This window comes from Thrips palmi, unplaced genomic scaffold (genome assembly GCF_012932325.1).
Source record: "Thrips palmi isolate BJ-2018 unplaced genomic scaffold, TpBJ-2018v1 HiC_scaffold_4, whole genome shotgun sequence".
In the NCBI taxonomy this organism is placed as follows: Eukaryota; Metazoa; Arthropoda; class Insecta; order Thysanoptera; family Thripidae; genus Thrips; species Thrips palmi.
The window spans coordinates 9,913,146-9,925,959 of NW_023144631.1; the positions used below are offsets into that span (position 1 = coordinate 9,913,146).

The following is a 12,814-nucleotide window of genomic DNA, read 5'->3' on the forward strand; positions in this document are numbered from 1 at the left end:
GGCGCGGCGCGCATGTCAGGCTGTCAAGTGTCTCGACAAAGTCTCCCGCAATTCCCACAGGAGTACGGAGAACGCCAGCCGACGCCACGGCATGGCACGGCAGGGGCACGGGCACGGCACCGGCCCACACGGCTAGAGCGCCTTGCACCCCTGCCTGGGCCTATTTATCCTCTCCACATAATGGATTATAACGACCCCCTGGCTAGGCCCAACGAGCAGAGCGAGCGCTCTCTCTCTCTCACACACACACACACACAAACACACACACATCGGCTCATGTGAGAGCGAGCGAGACATGAACAAACCTCCCCGGCGCACAAAGACATTCACTCAATATACAGCGCCCGCTCTACGCCCACGCCGACTCAACCTCTCCTTGTCTTACACAAATACCCCCCCACACACACACACACACTCTCACACACGCTCCCCCACAGAGAGGCAGGCAAACAGCTCGACCGACTAGTCCCGGGATGTGTCACTGGAAAAACTGCCGACGTGAGGGGGCGCGCTGCGCGCTGCGCTCTCTAGTCTTCGCCAAAAATGCCGAACCGCGAACAAGCAGCGAGAGAAAAAAAAGACATGTGTGCGTGTTTGGGGGAAAGGGAGGTTCGTGGAGCACTATAGAAGGAGAAGACGACGAAGAAGAAGAAGATGATGGAAAAGAAAGAGAAGAAGGAGAAGAAGAAGAGGAATTAAGGGGGGAGGGAGGTGGGCGTATGGGCGACGTGAAGTGGGGTCGAAGGGCCACCGCGCGTAACGGGAAAGAACGAGGCGATGGATTAAAGTGACGTATCGCGCCAATAATCCCACTCTTCGGCCGCCCTGTTGGCCCGCCTGCCTGCCTGCGCGCCCGCCTGTTGGCCTGGGCACGCCCCACAAACCCTTAACGACTGGGGGGCCGCCCGCCAGCCAGCCAGCCAGCCAGCCCGGCGGGGCGCCGCAGTACGGTACGCGAGACGGTGCGGGGGGCGTGTAAGGAAGGCCGGGAAATAAGCCTGCGTTACTTTTTAGGGGGAAGGAGGAAGAAGCGGGTCGCGTGTGTCGCGAAGCACCGCGTTAAAAGTGACGGATTAATATTCGGGGAGAAGGGCGGGCTGTTCGTTTGCAGAGTGGTAACGAAATTCGCTGTTTCGTCGCTCCGTCTCTCTCGCACTCACAGTGCGCGCGCTGTGAGTGAGACAGAGCGCGTCGAGCACGCGTAAAAGCCGCGCGGCGAGGGGCGCATCCAGGAGGAATCCCCAATCCCCGGCGCTGAAATGAGCGCGAATCTCGGGGGCCCCCGCCGCAAGGCCCCCGCAGCACGGCCCCCGCAGCACGGCGCAGGCTGCGGAGGGGGAAATGTAGACATTATTTCCTGATGCACCGTTAAGGACCCTCATCAGGCGGCGAAAAATTCGGGCGGAAGGGGCGCGCCGCCACGCCGCCGTGCCGCCGTGCCGCGTGGCGAGGCGAGGCGGTGAGGCCTCTCCCGCCGTAATTTGGCGGCAAGGCGGCAAGGCCTTCGTCGCCGGAACGCAGGAGCGCCGGAACGCCCCGTGGGGGAACGACCGCGAATTTGCGAACCTGGCTTCCAGGACAGCACCTCAATATTTTTAAAATATTTTTTCTCGCATTTTTTGTCTTGAACCTATTTTTCAAAAATTATTTGAGGCGACGTAAACGCCAAGAGAAAGCCAGTGTTTCTGCAAGAATTTTTTTTTTTCGACTGACTTTGACGACGCTCGGGCACAACCTGACACATGCGAGGCCCCCCCGTCCCCTAGCCCTCCCTCGCCCTTCGCTCGCTCGGCCTGCGTCATTTTCCCCTCGGCGAGGGGTCAAAGAAGAAGAGCAAACAAATAAAAACAAAAAGGCGAGGGTTATCGCCTTGACGGGGCCGATATCGAGAACACAGACCAACTCGAGCGAGAAGGCCGAAGGGCCCGAAGGGTCGGAGCGAGAGGATCGAAGGCCTCGCACAAAATATGCGCACCACTTGCCGGACGCCGCGGGGGGCCGCGGGGACTCGCGGGGGGGGGGGGGCGCTACTGCGGGTCTGCGCCTCTCTATCCACTGGCGAAACAAAGTGACACGAGTCGAGCACTCCGAGGGCCCCTCGCCTTCCTCGGCCACTGCGCGAGCTAACTCTCCTTCCAGTGGATCGGCCGACGTCGCGAGAGTGACCCCTTGACGCGCTGCTGAGTGTCCGTCCGTTATTGCCAGTTATTGCTCCACAATCACTGCAGGAGAGCCCAACGACGGGAACACGAAATCCAGCCAACGAAATTCAGCCAATGAAAGGCGAGGGGAAAGGCGGGCCACTGGAACAGTCACCGGACCTGAACTGGGCAGCCCGCCCGGTCCGGCCTGCCCGTGTCCAGCCTGCGCCGCCCCGGGCCGCCGGACTCGCCACCACGTGCGTGTGCGTCTGTGTGTCTGTGTGTGTGGCACAGGAAACACGTGCATGTGTGCTTTCACGGCGCCGCCGCTCGTATAGCGCGCTGGGCGCCGCGTGTACGTACGGTGTACGGGAGGGAATAAAAAATAAAAGCATCTGCGAGAACCAAGGGAACGAAAGCGGGGCAGGGGGCGGCGTAAAACACAGAAAAACGGGTGAAACAGCAGCGGCGGCAGCGCTGGGTGCCGCCACTGCGAAATTATCCGAGTTTCGGGTGGCGGCGCGGCGCGGCGCGGCCTTTGCAGAGGCAGTGGCAGTTGCAATAAAGCGACACAATAACGGAGAAACAAACGCCGCCGACAATGCCGCAGTTAGCTGACTTTGCTTGTCCACATAAATTACGTTTATCGTGGCCCCGCCCCGCCCCGGCCCGCCTCACCCCGCGCAATCCCTCCCGAACACCGCGCCCACTGCCTGCGGGACCAGGCCAGCCCGCCTAATCTCCCTAATGCACAATTAAGATGTCCGCCGTGTGACACAACTTGGCCTAGGGACGACGACGAGGACGACGACGTCGGTGACGTGCCGCCGAACAGGCCCAAACGGCGCTGTGTGTGTGTGTGTGTGTGTGTGTGTGAGTGTGGTGTGAGTGTGTGTGTGTGTGTGTGTGTGTGTGTGTGTGTGTGTGTGTGGGTGTTGTGTTGTGTGTGGGTGTGTGTGTGTGTGTGTGTGTCGCTCCGTCTTGCGGCCGCGTTGACTTGTCGGTCGTGTCACCCGATCCGATATGTAGGCCGCCCCCGTCCCGGGCCGCCCCCGCCCCCCCCGCCCCCGCCCCCCCCCCCCCCCGCCCCGTCCACGTGCCGCCCCCAGCCCGGCCGGGCAGTGACGTGACGGGCATCCCGAAACGCGGCGCGCAAACCCAGCTGCAGGCTCGGCAGCGGCGGCGGCGGCGGCAGGCTGCAGTCTTACAAGCCGGTATTTGCTGCAGCATACAAAACGACCCCCGGACGACCCCGAAGACGACCCCCGAGACGACGAGACGACGAAAAGGGGGGCTTTTAGGACCTCTGACATGCGCACGCCACATCGGCGGCGGCGCGGCTGCCTGAGAAATAACAACTTTGTTCACGGAACGGGGTGGTTTGTCACACGGAACTCTACTCAGTCGGAATCCTCCGTGCGTCTGTCAGGCCGGGAGTGGAGAGTGGGCACGCCTGTCGGCAAGGGTAACATCCCCCCGGAGGCCGTCGACGTGCCGTCGGCCGCGGAGAGCGCCGTGGTGGCAGGCCAGCCCGCCGCGCAGCCGTGCATTGAGTGGCCTACCTCGCAGGCGCGCAGAGCGCCCGCAACGGCCAGGGTAGGCCCGCCGCACAGGCGCGCATTGAGTTGCCTGCGGCCACGGCGGCGGTGGCGGTCGGTCGATCCCCGAGGACTCGACAACGAACCCGCCTAGCTGAAGCATGTATCTGGGGAGAGAGGCTCGTCGGGGGATATCGAGTCCTCTGGAAATGACAACACTGCCGGCCGCCCCGCCGCGCCCCGCCCCACCGCGAGGCCGCGAGCCCGCGAGGCCCTACGGCCCCGAAGCGGGATTTGGATTGCATTGACATTCATTTCCTAGCCCTCCCCCTTCCCCCTCCCCCAGCACCGCGCGTCCCGTCTATCAGGCCACATCCAGATTAGATGCTCTGCCTCCCAGATTGGGAAGAGCGAACCAATACGGCCGGCGAGGGTGCGTGTAATGTGGGGTCGAGGCGGTCGAGGGCGACCCCTTTCCCCCTCCCACTGCCCTCACTACGTCCTCCACGCTTTTTATCCTCCCGTCAGTCGATCCCCGGCCGCGTCTAATCCTTAACAACGCGATCAGCGCAAAAAGCTGAAGGGGTGGGGGGCGTATATTCCGCGCGCGTGATTTTATTTCTCGCCCGACCGCGAAACCCACCCCTGTGCCGCCATGGCGCCGCGCGCCGCCGTGTCGTCGGCTCATGTGTTTCATTATTATTATTACCAACGAGCGCAAGCGGCTCTAGCGCTAATTTGCTGATTTACTCGGCCATAATTGAGGCACTTATTCGCGCTGGCTGACTGCCTGGCTGCCTGCCTGGCTGGCGGCACGTCGGGGGCGCCCAGAAGATACCAGCCACAGCCGGCGACACGCGACGAGAGATTTATGCGACGGGGCGGGGCGGGGCGGGGCGGCACACCCGTCCAACTTTTGCTCCCTCAAGAACGGCGCGAGGAGCATCCCTTGTTGCCTCGGTCTGTGGAAGTCACGATCATTTTATCTCGACGCAGTGCAGTCGCTTGGCCGGGGTGAGGGGCCAGACCGGGCGTAGGGTTGTAACCGTAATACGAGCCACGACGATAATCCCGATTTTGGATAGGAGTTGTAATCGTAACGTAACGTACACGATTAACGATCTGCAGACGAGTTAATCGTGTACGAGTTATCTTAACGATTCCCGGTTAACTGGTATCGATTTAACTAACAGTTTTAATTAGATTCCCAAAACTTGGGCAACTGCAGGCAACATGTTTAATAAAAAAAAAACTTCTGCCGTCAGATTTTGCAGCGTTGCACTTCGCGTTGCCGACGATATGTATCAAGTCAGTATGGTAAGTCATCCTTCATTACCGAACGCACTTATCGGTGAAAGTTTGACGAATTTTAAATTTAATCCTTTTCAACTAATTCGTAATGCGATATTGTGCGGGGGTGCGACAGTGCTGGTAAGATTGGGACATGCCACTCCATTAGTCCAATGACGACCGCGTGAGCATTTAACCTGCCTGTTTCTAACGCTTACGCCATGTGCGCCATCCTGAGTATGTAAAAAGTAGTTACTGTTGTAACGCTCGTTTCAGTCGTCCAACCCAGTAACTTATCGATAACTACCTGATAACGTGGTCGAAAGGTGTTAACTGTTAAGTGAGTTATCTTAACATAGGTCGGAAATTTTAACTTAACGATAACCCTCGATAACCAAAAAAATTATAACTTTTAACAACCCTGCGTGGCGTTTTAATTAGGGGACAAGAACCCCGTCGACTTGCACCGCCAACCGTGACGAGCGCGCCCCGCGTGCCGCCAGGCGAAACTTGGGCCCGGCATTTGACTAACGCGATGAATACCGCGCACATGAGTGTGCGCGCGCGAGCTCGCTGGCGAGCATGGTAATGATGTCAGTCAGTAAAACTCAATTTGTATGTATTTCCCCGTTTCACTGGTTCGATTCCCCTCCACCAGTTTCTTTTATTTTCGATTGTTTATTTTCTGGTGCGCGTCGCAACGGTGACATGGGTGGTTTCACGCGCCCTGTCAGCGGTGTGGCATGCACCTGGACTTGCAAAACACGCCGCGAGAGACTCACTCATCCGATCCGGCAAGGCCGGTGTAGCAGCGCGTTGTCGGCGCGGCGTCAGTCAGCACGGCGTCGGCACGGTGTGGCGGCACAGTGTAGCGGCACGGGGCGACAGCGCGAGGAATCCAGACGCTGTCACTCGCTCACTCCATAATGCATCGACGAGACACGCGGTGCGCCTCGACGACCTGCACGGCCTCCACGGCCTCCACGCCGCGCGGCACGACGCGACGAGGCACGGTGCGACGCGCGGGGCGGCGGGGCGCTGCGGCGCGGCGGCGCAGGACCAACAGATGGGAGGCGCGGGGCGCGACTGAGGACGAGGCGCCGCTGGCGCGCGAGGGGAGGGGGTGGAGGCTGGGGTGGGGGGGGGGGGGGAGGGGGAAGGCCCAGAGTCCGAGTCCGGACGCCTCCACCTCACTTCGGCGGCTCACTTGCCTCAGGTCGGATGGCCACAAAGGTTTGCGCTGTTCAAAAATGATTGCACACCGTTAATTTTTCGACCTATTTCACACTGATTTGAACGCATTGACCGCGGATGCGGGCCACGGCTGCAGGTCGCTGTGGTGCTGTCCGGCCGGGCCACGGCGGCCGGGCCACGGCCAGGCAGTACAATGAATAATGCAGCGAACGCACTCGGGCCGTGCTTGCCTTGCATTTATAATTACTGCAATAATTATTACATAAATGGCGGAAACAAGCGGCGGCCTGTCCGTGTCCGTTCTGCCTTGCGGTGGCGCGCGACGCTGGCCGCATGCGAAGCGCGCGCGCGGAGTATCTACGGAGCGGCTTTGGCCGAGCGCGGAGTATCTCCGCCATGCGGCACGGAGTATCGCCACCAACGCCGCTCGGACAGTGTCACAGCGGAGAGTGGGGCCTCCGGCCTGCGGCTCGCCTGCCACTGGAGAACAGTGTCACCAACCTGCGAATCAAAATACACGCGCAGCTTGGAGATTCGTCGCAGACGAGCAACAAACACGACTGGTCAAGCGATACTCGACTCTGAAAAATAAAATCTCCCGAGCGACTCACGGCGTCTCTCGCCAATCGATTGGGTAATACTGGGTAATCCCCTTGCATGTTTTAAAATTAATTTGAATGCTCGAGTCGTTATTCAATCTTGAAACAACAAATCATGCGCTCGGTGGACGGGTTCACTAAATGGTGTCGGTGGCGGTCGCTCTGGGCGCTTCGGCCTCGCCCGGGCCTCACTGCGTGGAGGCGCAACGCCTGGGAGGCAGGCAGCCCATCCAGCGGCACGCGCCGACAGTGCCACGCGCAGCACCGCGCAGCACCGCGCAGGTAGCGGTGGCGGTAGACCCCCCGGCGGCGACTCGTTACTGTGACCGCCATGAGACGCCGCCGCCTGGTCACCGCGACCCCCGGCAAACGGGCAGAGCGGCGGCCGCGCGATGACTTCCGATAGGCAAACCACGCCACCGTTATTCGCCCTCACACCACTCGATAAATTCGTTTTCCGCGCTCGTGTTTCAGTTGGCTGGGATCGGTCACCCTAACGGTCGCCCTTACGACGAGGGAGACCTTTCGTGACTCTATTTATCACACTTCTCAGAAACTGGCGGGAACTCTTTTTTTTACGGCGATGTGCGTGTAATTTTTTCCCAGTTCTTTGTGAAAAATACGCCACGATCCAATCACTCGATCGCGGCCGCTCTTCATTGGCAGCCCTCTCGCCTTGCTCAACCACATCTTGTGGTCTTTTTGGTGAGCGCTTTTTTTTTTACGGGCTGCCTGGTATTTGCCTCCCGGATCCACGCGCTTTTTCCCAAAAGCTACGAAATGAAATTAATTCATGCGATTTCTGTGCACGATTGATTCTCCGCATATGTGTGTCGTGGTCAGACACGCGCGCTTCCCTTGGCAGACGAAAAGGTTACATTATCAAGAATCAAGATGACATTCGTCCGAATGGCAGTGCCTTTGAGAGGGACTCGGCGGTGTCCTTCTCGTTATTTTCGAGAGGTCAGCTCGGCTGTGAATCGACATAGAGTGTCACGGGCAGTCGGTCAAGGAGTACGTGCTGAACGAGAGGCGTACAGTTAGCTGCACAATCATCGCAATAAAAAGAGAAAAACAGAATCGAGCGCTGAGAATTGAGGGTAACGACTATTTTTTTCACTGCCAAAATCATAATCTGACCCTCGTCGCGTCTCCGCCGACCGCGCCCAGTATCGAAATGTTAACGAGGGATCGCCACTTCGGCACGGATTTGTCGCGCAGTCATGACTTTCGACGGGCAGACGACATGCGACGTCCCGCGGCCAGCTGCCCAAATCCAGTCCAGGAGTAAGAGACACACGCCGTAATAACCCGCAGCCCGTCGTCACGGACTACATGTAGTACATCTTGGTTTTGTTGCGGCTGTCTCGTGTCGGAAAACGTGACTGCGATAACAGCGAAAGGCACAATACGACGCGTGGCCCCGTCGTGGCCGACAGCGCCTGGCTGCCGTCTGCCACGCCGCGCCACCGCAGCGGCCATCCGTGCGGTTCGACACTTTGGTGCCATCCTAACTTGAATTACCCGCGGAGGAGGATGGCGGGCTGCTGCTGCAACACGAGGGAGTGCCCCGGTGGAATCAGCAGCCACAATCGCCAAAGTGCCCCACAACAACACGTTGGTGGTGCCACGTGAGGCGAACAAACACGTTTCAAATCGACAAAAAATGTATGAAAAACGCTTCCCGGACCTGTGTTTTTCCGGCAAAAAAACCGCGTTCCTTCGCGTGATCCGGTGCGTCGGCCGGCGTCGGCGTCGTGGACCGCGGACGCTAACCGGACGGGCCGCGCGCCGAACTGGCGGGGCGGGGCGGGGCGTGGCAGACGGGGTAAAGATGTGAATCGTCAACTCGTGCGTAGACGCACTGTGACACGCACGTGATGTGCGCGGCTTATCGACTGACCCAGTAATGGGCGGAACAATTCGGCCCATTTCCTAGACGCTGATAGGCTGGGAGAAAGGTGTCGCAGTGTTGTGAGCGGAGCAAACAAGCCGTCGGGACCAACTTCATGCGCCGATTGTGAGCGACAGAAATGCCTGGCGTTGTTGCATGGTAATTCAAACGCCGACTGCGCCCAATCGCAGCAAAGCAAAATGGTGTATTCTCTCATCAGAAAAGCAGTATAGTAATTTTCGTGATGCGGTGCGGACCGCACTCCTGTCCTATGACGTACTCCAGCAAGAGTACGTCATAGGACGCGGGAACGCACAGAGGCAGCATGACCTCGAGGCTGTCCTGGTTGTCAGCTTGCGGACCCAAACACAAACTAGACAAAACAAAACGAGTAGTTGTACCTCTAGGAAAGAGGGACGCGGGGAGGGCTACGACAAATGTTACATTTGAGAGGGCCATAATTGGGAGATGACAGAGGCGAACGTTTTCAAGCCCATGTTTCGAAAAACCTGCTTGGAACCACTAGGATTATTAGAGCATCCCGAGCCGAATCTTTCCTGCTTCGAACTGCTCGTCGCGGCGTGCGCTGATTCGTATATAGGAAAAAGGAAGGCGACCGACAACTAGCCGCCAAAGTGCCCCTTCCAGATTCAAACGCGCGATGGACAGGCCCAGCATCTTTGGCCGGCCAGTGTGTTGTGGTCCGGAAGACGGTCTCCACGCTGGGGCCCTGCACGGCCGCGCCTAAGCCGGAGCCGCCGCGGGTGACGAAAATTAAGAATAGAGCAGAGTGTAATTAGTGGTATCGACCCACGCTTCCCGTGTGCGCGTGTGGCTGTGCGGGTGGCTGCGCGTGTGTGTTGGTGCGTCTCAATAGTGAAGTGATAGTGGTGTTCGCCCGGCCGTGCCCTCTCGTCAAGGGCCGGCGCCCGCTGTGACATCTGCACTGACCCGGCCACTTCCAAGTTCGCCTTGAATGCGGATGTGCCGGCCGCGCAGATACAATCTCGAGAAAATCCGTGCCTGGTGGCCTAGCCCTGCAGCCCCTCCTGCACCCTGCCCGCAAGGCCTGGTCCCGCGGGACAGACATGAGCACCATGGTGAAGGGAGTGCTGCGACCCGTCACCTGCTTCATCAAAGCCAAAGAGTCGTCTCTGCGGCCCGAGTCCCGGCAAGTCTGCCGTAAGTACTTAGTACTTCTCGTACTCGGTGGCGGTGTGCTGGTCGCGTCGGTTGCCAACGTTTCATCTTTTGCCCGGCCGATAATGCTCGGGTTGTGAAACCGTGTTCGGTACAGCGGGCGCGATGAGGCAGCTTATCGCCCATTTAGACGCTATGTGCGCCTTTCGAGCCTTCCGAGCCTTCCGAGGTGAAGCCAGGCGAGGCCTTCTCCACCCCCGTACCGTGACATAACAGGGCCACACCGGGAGAGTCGCGTGCCGGGACAGACAGGCGTCAGTAGTAAGGGGATCCCTCTGTCGCGAGCGCCATCTTGGCGGCCCATGGTTACCAGTAGTAAGGGACGTCCATCCTGACGGGCCGCCATTTTGGGGAACCGCTATCTTGGGTTTGCATGGTAACCGGTGGTAGAACGAGGCCCGTTTTACGTTGCCACGTTTAACACAAGATGTGCTCCGCAGAAGCAAAAAAAAAAGCTTTTTAACAAAAGTTTTTTTCGTTTTTTTTAAAACAAAAGCTGTAAAGGTAAACAACAATGGTTTTTCAGCTCTGATCGTCAGCACCTCAACCAAGGCATGCCACGCACACGATTCGATGGAGTGGAAAAGCTATTTATGCCAATTACTTATGTCAAACTGATCTCACTCGCAAATTAATCGTCGCAATTCGCGTCGCCTAAGTCGCGACTGCAGCTTTATCGGCGGTGTGAGGAGCACGAAAAGTTGCCTACCGGCACGGCGCACCGCCGCGAGCTACCGTGTGCCTCGCGTGGTCCTTCCATCTCTCCCTCTGGCTCATTTCCACGGTACTCTCGTACCGTCTCGTACCTTGCCTGTGTTATCCGTTGGTCGCAGCAGGCGAGACCAGTAGATAGTCATCGGCTTTTATCATCGTTTACCCGTGTTCAAATCCCAGCTTCTAATTTCTCATTTATTTTACTATTTATTTTTCTAGCATGCACCTACTAATGTTGAACATGCGTTTAAAAACCAACCAAAAGCACGGCGTGCTTCTGGTTTGGTGCTTATCAGAGCGTCCGGAAGAACATTTATTGCACCGATAAGACTTTGCTCCTTATTGCAACTGGGACTTGGACGGAAGTCTTCTCCAACCGCCTGGTCAGGCGGCCGGGCCAGGCGACGCATCACCACAGTCAGCGCAACGGCCTTTGTCACCAATTCGGATTTCGTTTCAGCTGAAACCAGATTTAAACCCCAATCGTCATGAAAAATTGAATTCCAGAAAGTCCGTGTGGTTTTGATGAACTTTTACGGTGTCGGGTTCGGGAAACTCATAGGGACGCACGTCTGACTGGGTTTGCTTTGACAACGTGACTGGCTGAAAAAGACGACGAAAGAAATAGAAGAAAACCGATAAAACGTGCGTCTAGGCTCGCGTGCCCCTTTGACGCCGACGTCACCGCCATGCCGGCCGGTCCCTGCAGGTCGGCGTGGCCCGCCCGGCATTACGTTGACCCCATTATGGGCAACGTGACCGGCCTTCACGGGATTATCTCGCGACCATCCCATTTTTTTGTCGCCGTCTAGTTTTGCTCTTTTTGACGGACTCAGTGGCAGGCAGCGGGCAGCGGGTGCAAAAAGGAGGGGAGGGCGGCGGCGGTGCGAACTGGCCAAGCACGCGCCGAGCGCGCGGGGTGGGCGCGCACGCAGCATGCTCTGCTGCGCACTGGCGCCGGCGAAGTGCTGCGTGTGCGTTTATTGAAAATTCTAATAATAGACGAAAACCAACCGGAGGGTCAACATAGACAAGGCTCCTTTCCTTACACGTTAAGTTTACCCTACACGTTAGTGGGGTGTTTTTTGCAGTGTTTTATCAAACATTCTAAGAGAAAAAAAGCATGCTGAGGAAACTGCAGTTTCCGAGTCTCATTAAAAAATACTATTTGTTTGTTTTCTCCAAAGTATTGAATTGAACTTGTGTTCTTTATTTATGTGATCTATTGTGGCATACTATATTTTATACCCCTTGTGACTTCCCTCTAGAGCTTTAAGTGCAGGATCGTGTAGGATATTGCGTGACCGACGCCAACGCACACCCGCAGGGCCTTACGCTGAGGAAGCATCATTGATAACTGCGTGGTCTTCAGCATTTTCCCTGCACTGACGGATTACGTGTCCGAGTAAACAACAAGTGTCAACTGTTTACGCACGCGTGTCAATGTGTGTGTGCGTGCGTCTGTGCGTGGGGGCCATCCTTCATGCGCAATGTGGCGCCCTGGAACGGCGGCCTCTATTTGACGAGCGCAAACAACAACACGCAGACAAACAAAAGCTTGTTCCTTTTTTCGTGCACTTGCCTTTGTCTGGGCGCTGGCAGGCGTGTGTGCGTGTTAGTTGCGATTCTTAAAAGGTTTACTGCCCGCAAAGCACTTTGGTGGGCGCACCTGTTTGTATTGGACGCGCGAGACTTTATGCTATGCACAAAGTGTAAGACTAGGTGCTTTTGGACTTTACCGTTCAGTTGCATGAGCGATACAGCTGGACAAGCTCTCAAAGCAGCCCGTCTGCGGCAGGCTGCTCTCCTACGTGCCCCCATCCGCGTCCGCTCTGCGGGGACCGACGGATCAACAAACGAATAATTGTTTCCAATAAAATATCTTTGGCTGCATCTCGAGGCGTAGTATGAGGGAACGGCTGTTTGGGGTGCGCCTGCTCATTTCAGCAGTGTACTTTCACCGAAATAGGAAGAGAAGCAGATAAAGAAGGGGGGGAAGAGAAAAACGGCGGACACGGCAGCGCGACAGATTCCAAAAGCGATGCGCCCGCTTTTCTATCGGTGGAAGATCAGATGGATTAGAAGATCATATGAACATGTCAATACAAGAGTAAATATAGCAGCAGCGGAGAGTCAAGACGAGTTAGACTTACCCGGCTATCTTGCAATGCACTGTGCTCTGTTACAAAGCAAGCCTCGCGGAATGTTGAGCAGCGTACCGCATAAATAACATGATTAGCCTTC

The 12,814-nt window shown here is 57.3% G+C and overlaps 1 protein-coding gene across 1 annotated transcript in view; it reads right to left on the minus strand.

Moving 5' to 3' along the window:
- LOC117649608 (neurocan core protein) overlaps positions 1-5,968 on the minus strand; it is a 54,075-nt gene extending 48,107 nt beyond the window's left edge. Inside the window, exon 1 of the mRNA XM_034392503.1 lies at positions 5,752-5,968. The gene's annotated coding sequence lies outside the window, so the exon portion shown is untranslated. The remainder of the gene's footprint in view (positions 1-5,751) is intronic.
- Positions 5,969-12,814: the final 6,846 nt, after the last annotated feature.